This window comes from Trichosurus vulpecula, chromosome 4 (genome assembly GCF_011100635.1).
Source record: "Trichosurus vulpecula isolate mTriVul1 chromosome 4, mTriVul1.pri, whole genome shotgun sequence".
Taxonomy (NCBI): domain Eukaryota; kingdom Metazoa; phylum Chordata; class Mammalia; order Diprotodontia; family Phalangeridae; genus Trichosurus; species Trichosurus vulpecula.
The window spans coordinates 312,024,619-312,040,610 of record NC_050576.1 but is presented as its reverse complement, the minus strand read 5'-3'; positions in this window follow the sequence as shown (position 1 = coordinate 312,040,610).

The window sequence follows — 15,992 nt, the reverse complement described above, 5'->3', positions numbered from 1 at the left end:
GAGAGGTGGGGGGCAGATAGACAGAGAGAGGCAGATAGACAGAGACAAAGCCAAACAGAGAGAAAGAGAAGCAGAAACAGACACAGAGAGACAGAAAGGGACAGAGTTACAGACAGAGACAAAGAAACAGAGACAGAAAGAAACAAAGAGACAGAGACAAAGAGAGAAAGAGACAGAGAGACAGAGAGAGAGACAGAGAGAGACAGAGAGAGAGAGAGAGAGAGAGAGAGACAGAGAGAGAGAGGGAAGATATAACTGTAGACCAAAAAATTTGGAACATGTTAGCCAGTAACAATCAGGGTGAGAATAATAGAGGGAATAGAAAGTTTCAGAATTTGAGGACTGATCACATCTCCTTACTGTCTAGATCGATCTAGCAAGGTTTTTGCTTAGATTCATATCTATAAGAAGCTTATCTATTTTGCAAGAACATATATATTCTTTTTTTAAAAAATACACTTTTTCAATGATGAGGTATTATCTTTTCACCTCCCCATCTCACCACCCACAAGGAAAAAAAGGAAGGGAGAAAGGAGACCACATAGACCATAGCATACCATACATTTCTATCTTCCACTGTCTCCCAATAGACTTATAGGATCATAGATATTGCATAGATATTAGAAATCAGGATTCATAACCTGAGACACTTGAACTTTTAAAAAGATCTTATAACTATTTCAATGTATTGATTTCCTTGGTAATCCAACGTATTTTATTTTCTTTATCAGGGCCTCATCAGACTGCCAAAGGAGTCCATGAACAAACCAAATGGTTTAAAATTCCCCAAGAAAAATTCCTTAATTTAACATGTGAGGAAACTGAGCTATTGGGAGGATAAATAACTTGCTGAAAGTTAAAAAAAAGAATAAATAGAAGAGCTGGGCCAGACTCAGGATACTTACACCTAAATTTTATTTTGGTCTTTCATCGCAGAACTTGAGACCTTTTGAGATTCCTTATGAAGCTCTTGACATAATTTTGAAGAATACATAATTATAAGAACAAATGAACAAAAGAATAAATATCAGTAAATTGAAGATTAATTATATAAAAACTAAAGGTCTTTTACTGTCAACACATATTGAAAATCTTTTGCAGACGCATTTTCTGCCTTACAAAGCACAGAATATTGACCATATCCTATCAATAACTGTGAAACACTTCTGCTAGACATATGTTATCCCTCATTTTGACTATATAACCAACCCACCTCTTTTTCTAAATATATAAAAGCCATTTAAAATGCATTTTACCATTATTTTAATGCAAGTAACTTTTGGAAATAGCATGTAACCTATTTCTATCTACCTTGTTTCTTTCCAAGAGCCTTCAGGTCCCCCACAACTGACCTAACATTTCATATAGGAAAATCAATGGATTATGAATGTACATTTGACAAATTAAATTAACTTCTATACTCAAAAATTGGGGAAAAAAGATTCCACCAGCTTTTATATAGGGGAATCCAAGTCAATTTATGTTTACTGCATTTTTAGCATGATTCACATATTCATTAAATATATATGTGTTTTATATATACATATATATGTATACACTTTCAACTAGATTTCAGATTTTTGTTACCACATGAAATAGAGATAAGCATGTACTTCCTGTGCCAGTTCTGACCCCTTCAGTCACATTTCTAACAAGATCCTTGCAGGGGGATGGGAGTAGAATATATTATCATTAATGCTATGGAACCATGGATGTTCAGGTTGAATAATGAAGGTAAGTACATGAGCAAAAGTGGCATATAATGAAATGGCATTAACCTGTAAGTTGAAAGATATAGGTTCCATTCCTGACTCCATCACAAATAAGCCACATGACCCTTAATAAATCATTAACTTCTATAGATCTTAATTCTCTTTTATATAAAATGATTAGGTTGGATTTATCACCCTTCCAGGTATAAAATTCTAATGTTAACAATTGTGCTAAAACACTAACTCTATTGATTCTACACTTCTTTTAGTTATTTCTATTCTGTTCTGTTCTCTTAGTTCATTCAGAACTCTTTTTTAATGACAGGTAACTGATATTGCTTCTTTATTGCCATTTAATTTTCCAGGTCTTTCTATAATTCTTTATGCAATAGTTCTATTGTTGACAGTTTGTCAATATCACTATTTTTTTAAAGAATTATAAATTTCCATTTTCATATTTGTGAAATGATAAAAATATATAATTTAACTTTTTGCAGTACTGTGGTTATGAATCATCAAGATTAAAATACGATATTTTTATTTTATTGTCAAGATTATTCTTTAAAAAGGGAACATATGACTGTGATCATATGTTCTCAATTTTTTTTAAAAATACCATAGAATCACTGAAATATATTTAATTCTTTTCACAGATTGAAAACTTGAGGGGTGGTGTAGACAGACACAGATAGAGAGAGACAGAGGTAGAATCAGAGAGACAGAGACAGGAAAAGAGATAGAAATAGACAGATATATTGAGAAGTAATTTCTGAAAACTAAGGATATAACTGATTTTGCTTCTGTGTGTCACTGCAGAGAGTTTTCCATCCTGATAAAGTCACAAATGCTGCCAAACTTTTTCTTAAGTGTCTAAGAGAGTCACTTATGACACTTAGTTGTTAAGTAAAATGCCCAAGGTCACACAGCTAGTAAAGATCAATTGAGGAAAAAAGTGTTTTTGTCATCAGCAGACAGTGTCATCACCTGGCTAGAAAGGAGAACTATCTCAGGAGTTCAGGAAAAAGATCATAATTTTAGCAGAGGCGCATGGGAGAATAGTAATAGAGGACTTCAATCATCTAGACATCATCTGCAACTGTCTGCCAAATGCAGAGTAGCTAATAACTTCTTGATTTGACTTAATGATAATTCCATCCTTCACAATGTAGAGTAACTAAACTGGGGAAGTTTTATTCCAGATTTAATTCTTTAAGTACTAGCAGACAATGCTATTTGCTGGGGTGGAAATGATACAGATCATTGAGAGAAGTGAACACTATTCTCTAGGGTTTGTAATATAGAAGGAGAGGAAAATCTGACATTGTCTGACATACATACTTAGGATCCCATAGACTACCATCCTACTGGAGAAGTTATTCCAGGAGGGATGAAAAATTATCCAAAATTTAATAGGTAAAGTGTCCAACTGTGAGTGGAGCAAACCTTCAAACATGAGAAGAAATACCTCCATTTGATTTTAGTTCAAGCTATCATGAAAAAAACTAGGAGTTTGGGTCCCTAGTTTCCATCTATGATATTGAAAAGTTTGGTAATGTGTACTAATGAAAAAATGTTTTAATTGACTTGGAACCAGAAGAACCTATGATTCAGTGAGTGCTGAACTGAAAGTGATGGTTCATGCAAAACAGCAGCTTCCCATTTCTCAGCCTCGTGAGTGTGTGTGTGTGTGTGTGTGTGTGTGTGTCTTTGAGGATAATGAATTCCTTTGACCTCGTCTGGAGAGACTTGTTGGGGAGGGACATCAGTCTTGGTTCCAACCTGGCCAGAAGAGCTCTGAGTATATTACCATCTCTACCTCTTTTTGTTTATTTATGGCAGTGACTTTGTGAATTTCAGAGATCAAGAAGTCCCATCAGCAACCAGAATGGGTGGTAGGATCCACTGGCACTAATACCAGTAGTCATAGTAATTAGAGGTTACTGAATAGCAAACTCATGATGAGCTTGCCCAGAGAACAATCCTGTGAGTTTCACAAGTTCCTAAGAGACTGTAGGATATCAGCCAAGTGACCTGCTATCGACACACCAGCAGTATATCAACCTCTTCAGCCAAGATATGGGGATCTACAGGGAGAACACCTAGCTGAGAAGAAGAATGAGTCATTTATCACGATTGCCAAAGCATGCAGTAAAAAAGGGGGAAAAAGATTTACAGAACCAGGTGTTAAGAAGTACCCTGTCATCATATGTTTTATCTTCATGCCTGATTAATTAGCATTTTATTATATATTTGAGTCCACTCTCCTGAGGACCTTGTAAAGGAAAAAGGAGAGTTCATTCCCAGTTTGTTTGTGCATATCTGTTCTTTCCTATCTCTTCTAACTCCTCCACTTTACTTCTATCTGCTACCTTGCCCTCCTATTATTTAATCTACACCCACTCCAGCAATCTCTCCTTTATCTTCCCATTCCTCTAAATCTAAACACCATTCTAAACCTTCCTTCTAACCTATTCCCTTATCCTTCCATCTACAGATCCCTGTTTAATCCTCTCCCCCCTCCCTATATCCTTAGAGTTTTACTTCTTTTTTTTTTTAAATTTAGAAGACTTTATGCTCTCCTAGATGTATATGTATTTTCTCCCTTAAAACCTTTCCCAACAAAAGTAGGTTTGCAGAACTAACAGCCCCCCTCTCCCATCTTAATCCTCTATATTGGTTCTTCCTCTTGCACCTCATTTGTCTAAGATAATTATTCTTTTAGCTATTCTTGAATGGTTTTCCTTTTTAAAGTCATATCATACTCAAGTCTACCCCAATCTTTCTTATAAGCTATGTTAATAACCTTAGACATAGGTTTTACATTTTCCATACATAAAAAGTAAACATTCTAACCTTATTTAGTCCCTTGTAATTGGTCATTGCTATGTACCTTATATTTTTCTCTGCTCTTGTATGTCAAATCTTCTATTGAGTTCAGGGTTGATTTTTTTTTAACAGAGTTGATCAAATGTTGATTTTTTTCCATTCAAAATTATGCTTAACTTTGCTGCATATGATATTTTTGGCCAGAGGCCCAGTTCTTCTGCTCTTCAGTATATGATGTTCCAAGACCTGTGATCCTTTAGTGTTGCCAATGCTAGGTCTTGTGTGATTCTAACTGTGGTACCATCATATGGAAATTGTTTTTTTTTTTTTTCTTGTTGCTCATAATATTTTGTGCTTGGAGGGTGGGGTGGTGTAGGGTGTTTGGAATTTTCTATTTCTACTTGGACTATGTCAAGAAGAACTGGATTTGAATATTATCTCAAACATTTAGTACCTCTGTGATCCTGGGAAAGTCACTTAATCTCTATTTGGTCTCAATTTCTTCTTTTGTAAAATGAGGAAGTTAGATGCAGAACCATCTAAGGTTAATTCTAAGTCTTAATCTATGATTCTATGAACTCTCAAATTCTGTGATTCTGTTACGCAGAAATGCACACGTATACATACACATATAAATGAATGCTCATATACATGCATTTGTGTATCATATAGGTATGAATTTGAGGTAAAGCAGAGCACTTAAACCTTTGAGCTATTTTCCCAAAATACGTAATACAAATAGTAAAAGAACATGAACAAAGAATTCTCAAAAATACTTGCAGATTATTAGCAACCATACAAATTATTGCTCCAATTAACTAATGAAAATAAAAATACAAAACTGAGAAAACACTGAAGTTTTACCTCATAATCAGCAAATTGACAAAGCTAATATAAGACAGGAAATGTAAATATTGGAAGGATTATTTGGAGACTCATTTGATACTCTTTGACCAGAGATCCTGTTGTTCTGCCTAATATCCAAAGACCAAATAAAAACAAAGAAAGTATATGCATAAATAGGTATTATATACATAGAAATATATACATACATGCATGTGTATATACATATAAAACACCTACACAAATATATTATCATATACTATATTTTTGTAATAGCAAATAACTGGGAATAAAATGTGTCCATTGAGTCAGAAGTGACAGGCCATATTGTGGTATGTGAAGGTAATATAATATTATTTTGTGATATAAAAATATTAATATAAATTCTTAGAAACAGTGAGAAATTGTTTGGACTTCTGTAAAGGCAAAGAAATAGAACCAGAAAAATAGATATGTGCACACATACATACATACGTGTGTGTATGCAACTTCTAAAACAATATATGTTAAAAGGATATATGTTAAAAGAATCATCAAATCAAATAAGTCTGAAAAATTAAAATGAAATTTTTTGCATCTGGAGAAGACATAAGGTGGGGAAGGTTGTATGCATTGTCAAATATGGTAAATATGTGCATTGGTTTTGCTCTAGTGATTTCTTTATAAAAAAAGCAGAACCATTGGTCAAGATAAGGACAGCAATGAGGGAGGGATATAATCCCAAAATGACCATGATATAGAAACCAAAGGTGTCAATAATGAAAAAAACTAAGTAATAACAAATTTTGAAACATGACATGTACACAATACAATATTAAGAGACATTTAAAATTTTAAAAATAGGGAATATTGCATCACGAACATTTTTCCCTAACTAGAAACTAAAGAATCCAGTGTCTACGTGTGTGTGTGTGTGTGTGTGTGTGTGTGTGTGCTATGTGTGGATCCAAATGATAGGTTTATATTCAATACTGATAAGTAACAAATAACATAATTTCAAAGTGAAGATATAATTTAACTAGTTCAAATTTTTGCTCGAAGAACAGCATAATAGGATAGTCCTGAGAACTGCACATTAATTTAGTAATATTATTTGTGAAAATGTTCTCTATATAACTAAAATTACTAAGTATGACTAACATAACAAATAACTAAATGTATAAATGAATACACACTTTATGTATGTGTGTATGTGTGTGTGTGTGTGTGTATTTCAATTTTTTACCTCTGTAAAAATACTGGAAATTCCATTCTGCAGTTTATAACCTCTGCTGCCTCCATTAATTATTAATTAAGATTCCTTCACAGGAGATATCATCCCTATGACAACACAGTATCCTCCAGCTTCTCCATTTTACATTCACCTTGGAAGAAACAGAAAATTTTAAAATAGTCAGTCTTTTGGTTTTCAAGTAAGCCCTCTGTCATCCTTTATTTACAGCCTAAGCTGTCCATTTTTTTTTTTGAGAGGGGAGGTTTATAGTGGTGGCAAAGTTGGGTGGTACATTTAAAAATTCTTAGAAGCTGATTATTTACCTCTTTACTAATCTTTGATAGATACAGTAAAGGAGAATGATCTGGACTTTTAAAAATCATTCTTTGATAGCAAATTATTATCTTGAGAATATAATTTTTTCTAGGCAGGAATACTTAAAGCAATTCTGTTTATTAGAAGCTGGGGAACTAAACATCACACAGCTTCATCTTCAGAGTTGGAAGGAAACTCAGACTCTATCTAGTTCAATTTATATTTGAAGAGGAGAACACATTACAAAAACTACAACATTTGGTCATTTCACTCAGCTGTTTTTAAATAATTTTAGGGAGAAGAAAACCACTACCCCCTGAGGCAATTTGTTCTAATATCATATAATTCTAATTCTTCAAGAAGATTTTCCTTAAATCCACTGTACTTGCCCTGCTGTCCCTTAAATATTCTTGTCTCTAAACACCATATCTTGTTTAACTGAGTCCACATATCATAGGCTCTACTCCCTCCCTACCTGGACATTTTCCAATTTGTTAATGTCCTTCCCAAAATAATGTGATGCCCAGAATTGAAAACAATGCCCCAGATGTGTTCTGAGCGCTGGGCTATGATTGTTGGGAGCTGAGGGCCTAGCTATGATTGCTAGAGTCCTTGCTAAGGCAGCCTTGTCTAGTATTTTAGGTAATAATGCCAGTGAGGTCCTCTTGCCAGCATTTAGCAGCTGTTTGTGGCAAGATCAAAAGACTACACATTCATGTATGTGTTGATTCTTTTAGAACAAAGTGGATTGGAAAGGATGGAAAGTGTTACTTAAATGCTTTTAATGAAGTGGCATCACCAATTTCATAGCATACTAGTTTTTGGTGGACACTCATTCTCATAGTGGATAAATTTACATTTAAAGTGATCAGGGGTGTGAGATTTTTCAAAATATTGGGAAAGGGCATAGATCCAAACTCATTATCTTTGCTTGGAGTGTTTAACACCAAACATAAATATTAAAGGGGCTTGAGTGCTTCAGTCACTCCCCCAGGCATAACCCATCTGATTATTAGTGTCCCCTATGCACTGTCAGCTAGTTCTCATCCTGAGTCCAGGCCAGTGTTGTCAAGGTAATAGCAAGCTAACCGTTTTTTGTCTTAGCTTATCAGAAATGGGACAGTGCTTCAAGAACAAATGGTTTGATTTCCACTCAAACACTCTTTTACAATGACTACTACAAACAATTAGAAAATAACTCAGTCCCTATTCTACTCTGGGTTTTTGGAACTCATTTCATAAAATGAATGATTTATTTCAAGTTCGTATTTAAAATAGATGATATGAGGAAATGTTTTGATGCATGGCATTATCATTGATCACCTTAAAGTTCTCTTTTTTGCTTGAAGAAGACCTAAAAAAGATGCCATTGTAGCACAAATAAAGTTTGTGGCTTGGCACTAAGAAGGCTTCAATTCAAATCCTTCCTCTGGCACCAAGGACTTGTATGATCTTCAGCATGTGACAAACCACTCTGTGCCTCAGGCAATTCCTTAGGATTTATCTAGCAAATCATGAACAGTTATCTGTTTTGTTCCAGGGAGTACCCACATTGGGATTTCTTGACATCATGTAAGGAATATGTGTATTAAAAAAGAAAGACTGAAAACGTCCTTCATTGCCCTGAAACATCACCAGCACAGAATGTTTTAGTTTATTTCAGTACTCAGTTACCAGAAATGTATTAAAAGAAGGCAAGAATGAAGACTAACATCAGTTAGGGGAATGCTTGAATAAATTATAATATTATGGATGTAAGGGACTGCTTTTGTTTAATAAGAAATAACAAACATGAAGAATTCAAATATACCTGGGAAGATCTGTATGTAATAATGAAGGGTGAAATAAACAGATAAGACCAATGCACATGCAAAAAAAGACAACAGTATAAGTACAAAGATCACTAAAAGAAAACCAAACTCTGTTACTGAAAAGCTAGCCGTGGTGCCTGGAGAATGGACAATCAAATGAACTTTCCTCCTCTTGCTAGAGAGGCAGGGGATTATTAAGGCAAAATATTGTATAAATTCAAATTTTAAAATTTCTGATTATATACACACGGTATAATTGTATAAATATTCTTCAGTGGATATCCACTTTGTTTCCAGTTCTTTGCTACCACAAAGATTGTTAACACATATATTTGAATAGATAGATTGAATATATATGTATGTATCATATGCCTATACATATGCATACAAATATACATATATACACACATACACACACATATATTTGTATCTGCCTTTGACTTCCATGGATTATGTGACAGTAGTGAAACTAAAATTTATGGGCAATTTTTTTCACTTTCCAGACACATTTTCAAATTGTTATCCAAAACTATCTCACAATAATTGCTTGTTAAAAAGGAAAGTTCTATGTTCAGGCCTTTGCCCTGATAAAGGAGACAAAGCTCAGAAGAGAAAATTAAAAGGGATTTATTAAAAAACACAAATACTAAGACTAAAAGAAGAGATGGCCATGAGGGATCAACAATGGCGTTTAAACCAGACCTGCTTTTAAAGACAGCTTTTCATAGTAAGAACAAGACAAACATGATAGGCACATGTCTCCAAAAAGGGATGGGTCATTACATCTCAGCTCCTCCCTAAGTATTCTAATTAGCCCACATTTCAATTAAGGAGTTGGGTTAGTGAGCATGTGTGGTAACTGCTGTGACTTATTCATTAGGAGGAGATGAGATTAGTATAAAGGAAATATGACTGGAAGGCATACTGCTAATGTCCTGCAAGACCACCCTTCCCCCCCTGCCACACACACACATCCCCATCCTTCCCTGCTGGCTTGCTGCATGCAGCCAAAGTCAAGCATGGTTAAAACCTTAAAACCTGGGGTCACTTCAGAATGATTAGGCATTAGTGACTACTCTGAGCAATTTCCTCTCCCTGAGTGATTCTTTTGTGTAGGCAAAGTAGGTCATCTTTTACCTCAATTTTTACCTACCATTTAAATATGGAATGGGTATTGCTTCAGACAAACTGAGACCTGGGAAAGACTTTAGCTTAAAAAGGCCAAAGTCTTCCACTGCATCTAGGGTCATTACCACTCATCCTGACCTATGCCTTGTCACTGGACTCCTATGACTCTGAAGGAGAGAGTGAGGCTGATGGTTTTGCATGGCTCTGCCTCAGTTAAGTCTAATTCACTTGAAGGATAAGACACCACCTTCCTGATGTCATTGGTCCTTTTCCAGAATGAAGGATGAACAAGAAGCATTAATGACTGGTTTTACACACTAGACAAGTGATGAAAAACTAAAACCAAAAAAACAGGCCACTAATTAATTATTAAAGATCCTAGTGGGCTGCATATTGGCTTAGTTTTTAAAAATGGTATATCTTTGTTTTGTTCAATTTTTATTTTTATTAAATTTCACTCAATTATATTTTTAATCTGACTCAGTAACATTCAAGAATGTTGTAGCTATAATGTGGGTACCTGACAAGTTTGACAACTTTGATCTAGATTATTTCACCTCTCCCTCCTTTTCTTTCTTTTTTTCTTTCTTTCTTTCTTTCTTTCTTTCTTTCTTTCTTTCTTTCTTTCTTTCTTTCTCTCTCTCTCTCTTTCTCTCTCTCTCTCTCTCTCTCTCTTTCTCTTTTTCTCTTTCTCTGTCTACATCTGTCTCTGTTTTTCTATATAGATAGATAGATATTCCACCTCTGACATATGCTTTTTATATGATCCAGGGCAAATTACTTAAACTCTTTCAGCCTCAGCTTCCCCATTTTTAAAACTGGTATAATAATAACTGCCTAAGTATCATCATTAGGATCAAGAGATATTCATGAAAAGTTCTTTGAGTGACTTAAAGTAACATATAAATGTTATCTGTTTTTTTATTTGAATTCTCAATTGTCCAGCATGTTAGTGCTGATTTCTCCAGATTGGTTGGATTTTTAATATAGCAATTATAATCTTTTCCTTAAAACTGATTTGCAAAGTTCAGATAGACTATTTTTCAGCAAATGTTTTTCGCTGTTTAAATGTAATGAGTGAGTTGGCCCCAAAAGCCTTTTCTGAAGAGTAAAATGAATATGTATAAACAAAGCCAATTGTACTTAGACCACTAACTCAATTACTATAATAATAACATCTTTTTTTTGAGGGGGGAAGGCTGGGCAGTTGGGGTTAAGTGACTTGCCCAAGGTCACACAGCTAGTACATGTGTCAAGTGTTTGAGGGCAGATTTGAACTCAGGTCCTCCTGACTCCAAGGCCGGTGCTCTACTTGCTGTACCACCTAGCTGCCCCAATAATAACATCTTAAAGAAAAAGGGAATGGATATTAAAGGGGACCATATTTAGAGAATAACAAGACTACATGGTAAGTTTTTGTTTTATTTTATTTTGGCAAGGAAACTATTTAGACACACAGATAAGAGAATGTTGTGACGTAAAGTAGATAATATTTCCTTTCAATTCTGAAGTCCACAGATTTTTTTTAAAATTCACAGGATCAGGTTGAGGTAATGTTATTAAAAAGTTGAAGTTTCCTTTCCCATCACCTCCACCTCCTTATTTTTTCCTGCTTTGTGCCTTTTCTCTCACTTCATGGAATTCCTACCCAGTTTTTATAGACATTAAGGAACCTTATGTTTTCTCATTCTTTCCCTTCAATTAAAAACTCAGGAAAGAATCTATTTCATTTTAACTCTCTGCTTGTGAGCTTGCATCAGGATCCTTTCACTTATTCTGCTAACCAGATGAATAATTAATTCTTGTATTCATTCATTCAGTAACAAGGATGACAAGAACAATTTGTGCCAATGGCCATGAAGGATGCTGAAGCAGGAGATGTGGCATGTTTGTAGCTTGGTCATATATTGGAAATACCAAGATTATCCACTGCATCATGACCCATCACCTGTCATCTTGACTTTTGTCCTGCCACTGGACTTCCATGACTCTGAAAGAAATATGGAGGCTGATGACTTTTTACAACTCTGTCTCATTTAAATTCAATTCATGCACAAGTCAAGACATCACCCATAATGTCATTGGCCATCTTTGAAAAAGGACAAACAACGAAAACATGTAAGTGACTGATAAACCTTAACTTATTCTAGTTTTTTTTTTTCCTTTTTGAGTCATAGGAAAAAAGAAACACTTTCTAATTACACAATTCTAGATATCATTGAACTAGTGATCAGGGTAGCATTGTATTTGTCCCAGGGGGAAAATATCTTCTTGGAATTTAAATTTTTGTAAGTAGCTCATATTTAAAAATCACTTTAATAAAGTACTTTCTTCACAAAAATGTTCTTCAAAGCATTTTGTATACATTGTTTTCCTTTTTACAGAGAAGAAACTATGGCTCACAGAAATAACTTGCTAGTACAGACTTGGGTTAAAATTAGGTGTGAAAGAACAATTGGGTTCAACTTCCCTTGAAACAACAGGGACAGATTTATACAAAACCAACAGAAAAACAAGATTAGCAAACTCATTGAGGTTGCTCTGGTGGCCAAAACTACCCTTTATAATCTGAGCCAAATGGTGCTGTGGTGACATTTGTGAGCTCAATTAAGTATGTGAATAGATTATAACTTCCTACGATGCTTATTCTGAACTCCACAATGGAATGTTTAGAAGTGTCAGGGAAACCCTGTAAGCTTTAGAAACCCAGGAGGGCACAGTGACCAGTTTGGGCCAGAGGAAAGTAAAACATGCTGCTCTCTAGGTTAGTTGCTTTGCCATTTGGCATGTACTCAGAATGTATCTCCAGTGAATGGTCAAGGCTGATTTCTGTGTTTGCAAAGCATAATGGCACATTCAGAGTCGTGAAGGGACCAACAAAATGAAAACTGCTCTAACCCCTTCACAGAGAGTACAGACAGTACAATGCAGTGGTTTCAGGTCATGATGATAGACTGAAGAACCATACATAACAGAGCTCAAATTGAGCTCTTCACTTTCTTATAAATGAATCTGGGCAACTTCCCAGGTTATTATTGCCTTTATACAGGCAATATCACTTTGAATGGTGAGGCTGAAATTGGAATAGGGACAAAATAGCTTGCTCTCTTTACCAATGCAAAGACTATGGAACTTCACAGCCAGCCTACCCTTTATACTATGAACAACTTCTGGCTTTAAGAAGAGAATATAAAATAGCTTCAGGGTGAAGGTTTTTCAAGGTATTGTAGAAGCACTGATCTCCCTGCAAAGCCCCATGTCCAAGGGTTTATTCAATGTGAATACCAAAAGGCTGCCTTATTCCAACTAAGCTCAGTTATTTGAACAAGATTTATACTTTTCCTATCTGACAAGACAAGTCTGAAATGGGTCTTAAAAGGAGAAGAGATAGGGCTGACTGACTAAATATTTCATTTAAATAATTTTGAAACCTCTCAAATCAGATTTTGAAATCTCTCTCCAAACTAAAGGTGATCGCTCACCTTGGACCCCAAATCGTATTTTTTTGATCCGAATTTTAACTTTGCTTTATCCTGGTGACAAAACTAAGTGGAACTTTAAAACAAACAAACACACACACACACACACACACACACACACACACACACACACACAAACACACATATACATATGCGTATACATGTATACATACAGATAGATATACACATATACGTATTTTTTCACTTACTTTTGTACAATGGAAACACTGATTTTCTGTCTCTTTCTGTCTGTCTTTTTCTCTGTCTGTCTCTCTGACTCTGTCTTTTTTCTATCTGATAGATACATACATTCATATTATAGATGCATAAAACATATAGTTATGCATAAATACATATGTCTGATATGTATATAGATATAGATGCATATTATACACACAAATATTTATATATGTATGTATACATACACATACACAAACACCTTTTCTTTCCACTTAAGGTCCTGGTTTAGTATTATTTTTTTGGTCTAGACCTGTGATTTCCTAGTATAGGGAATTCTCTGTAAGGAAACTCCATCTATGAAATCAATTCTGTATCTGCTCTGCATCTGATAGTTGTAAATATTTGCCTGGGGCACATTTCAAGGACAGCCAGAACTTTAACAAAGTTGTTCCTAATTGAAGGAAACTCCCTATCCATTCATTACTCAATGCTACCACTTTTACTCATTTATTTCTGGAAAATTTTAATACAGAATTTAGGAAACAGAATAATTTTCCCTATATATTGCTACTTTTCAAACTTTTGATATGTCAACATGGAAAATATGAATTAATGCAAAACTTATTGATAATTATCTTTCATATTGCCCTTCTTGGTCTTGCTAGATAAGTAAAGTTATTCATCCACATTTCAAGGTAAGCTTTTTCCCCTCAAATCTTGTTATGAATTCTTTGATCCTTTCCAGGCCCCTTGTATATCAAGCCTTATTTTGTTTGCCATAAATAATGTTTTTGATGCTTGGACACTCAGATGTTTAGCAAGGCTTTCCTCATTTATAAACATTGACCTTGAGAAAGTTGCCACATTCTGAAGTCATTGGGAAGCAGGATCATGAGATGTGGGTTACCTGGCACCACTGAGACACTTGCATGGCACTGGCTCCAGGCAACTGAGAGAATAGGAGGGTTTGCCCTGAGGATACACACTAATTTAAACTTGCCTCCTGCGGCCAGTGGTTACTCCCTCTTGACAGGAAATCTATGAAAAGCTCCTAGGAAGACAAACTTTTTTGGATTAAGGTCAGAACTTAGTCTTTTCATTTAAGAGCAGTAATCTCCAACCAGAATTGTGATTAAATAGCAAGAAAATGAATGATCAGAACTAACATGCCTTTACACTAAAAAAAAAAAAAAAGAAAAAGAATGAAAACTGCAGGGTTCATTGATCCATTTGCTAATTAAACTAGTTGGTTGAGCATCAATCACTACTTCACAGACTGTCAGATGAAGATAATTTTAAGAACTTTAAAATCCAAATATATTTAGTCAATGTTATCTTTTAAAATGTGATCCTCGTCTTGCATTTAAAACAATGGAATTTTTTTCATGTGTCTATTAGTGCCAAGAACTGGGAGGAAACTTTCATTGTGAGCTCTTAGAACTCAAAGATACATAAACTCAAATCTTTATCCATTCTAGTCATTCAAAGACAAGTTTTCAAAAATGCTCATGTATTTAAATAAATAGAAAATGATTACATGCACAGCATATTAAGCTTGGAATCAGGTTTCTTAAGATTTCTTTTTTTTTTTAATCTTATCAAGAATAAACTACACTAATGCAAATTCTAACAAATGTTAATGTGGTTAAAGGTTGAAATGATTAGCAGTTTAGGGATTAAAATAAAATTTTATTATGAGGAAATTGTTATAAAAATGTCAAAGAATTTTACTATTTATCACCTGTTGTGAAAAGTATCAAATGATAAGGTTCAATAAATACACACATTGTTTATTTAGTGGTTCTCCTTTGGAATTGTCCCACTTAGAAGAATGATATTCCAACTAATGATAACACTGTGTCAGCAAATACTGATTAATCAGCATTTTGACAATATTCCCGGAAATTTTGACTTTTTCAAGATAATACTTCCAGGAATTATGGAGAAACAATTCACACTTTTATTGGAAGAAAATAGTTGGTAAATACTCCCAGGTCACAGCCAGCAAACATTCAAAAAGTGAAGAGAAATGAATATATCCTTTCAGGAATAAAACAATATAGGAATAACTACTCATTTCCCCTGCATCCTTCAAAACAAATGAGTTTGATTTCTCTCCTTTCCTCACCCTTTCCCTCACTTCTCCTCTCTTCCTTTCATTTCATCTCCGTCTCTCTGACTACCTCTATCTTTGTCTCTTTGTGTGTCTCTGTCTCTGCCTTTCTGTCTCTGTCTCTCTGTCTTCCACACATGTACACACATAGACAATCACACATGCATAGAAACCTAAAAGAGGCATCAGGATACAGTGTGTGAGACATCTTATTATCGCAGCTACAGGTTTATTTATTTTTGGAAAAAGAAAAATAACTTTGAAATGGAATTTCACATTAAAATTCATATATTCACCTGTACTACATTGCAATATTTATTGTAAAGAGAAGACATTTTGCTGTGCTTGATCAATAGTGGAAGAACTAAAGGC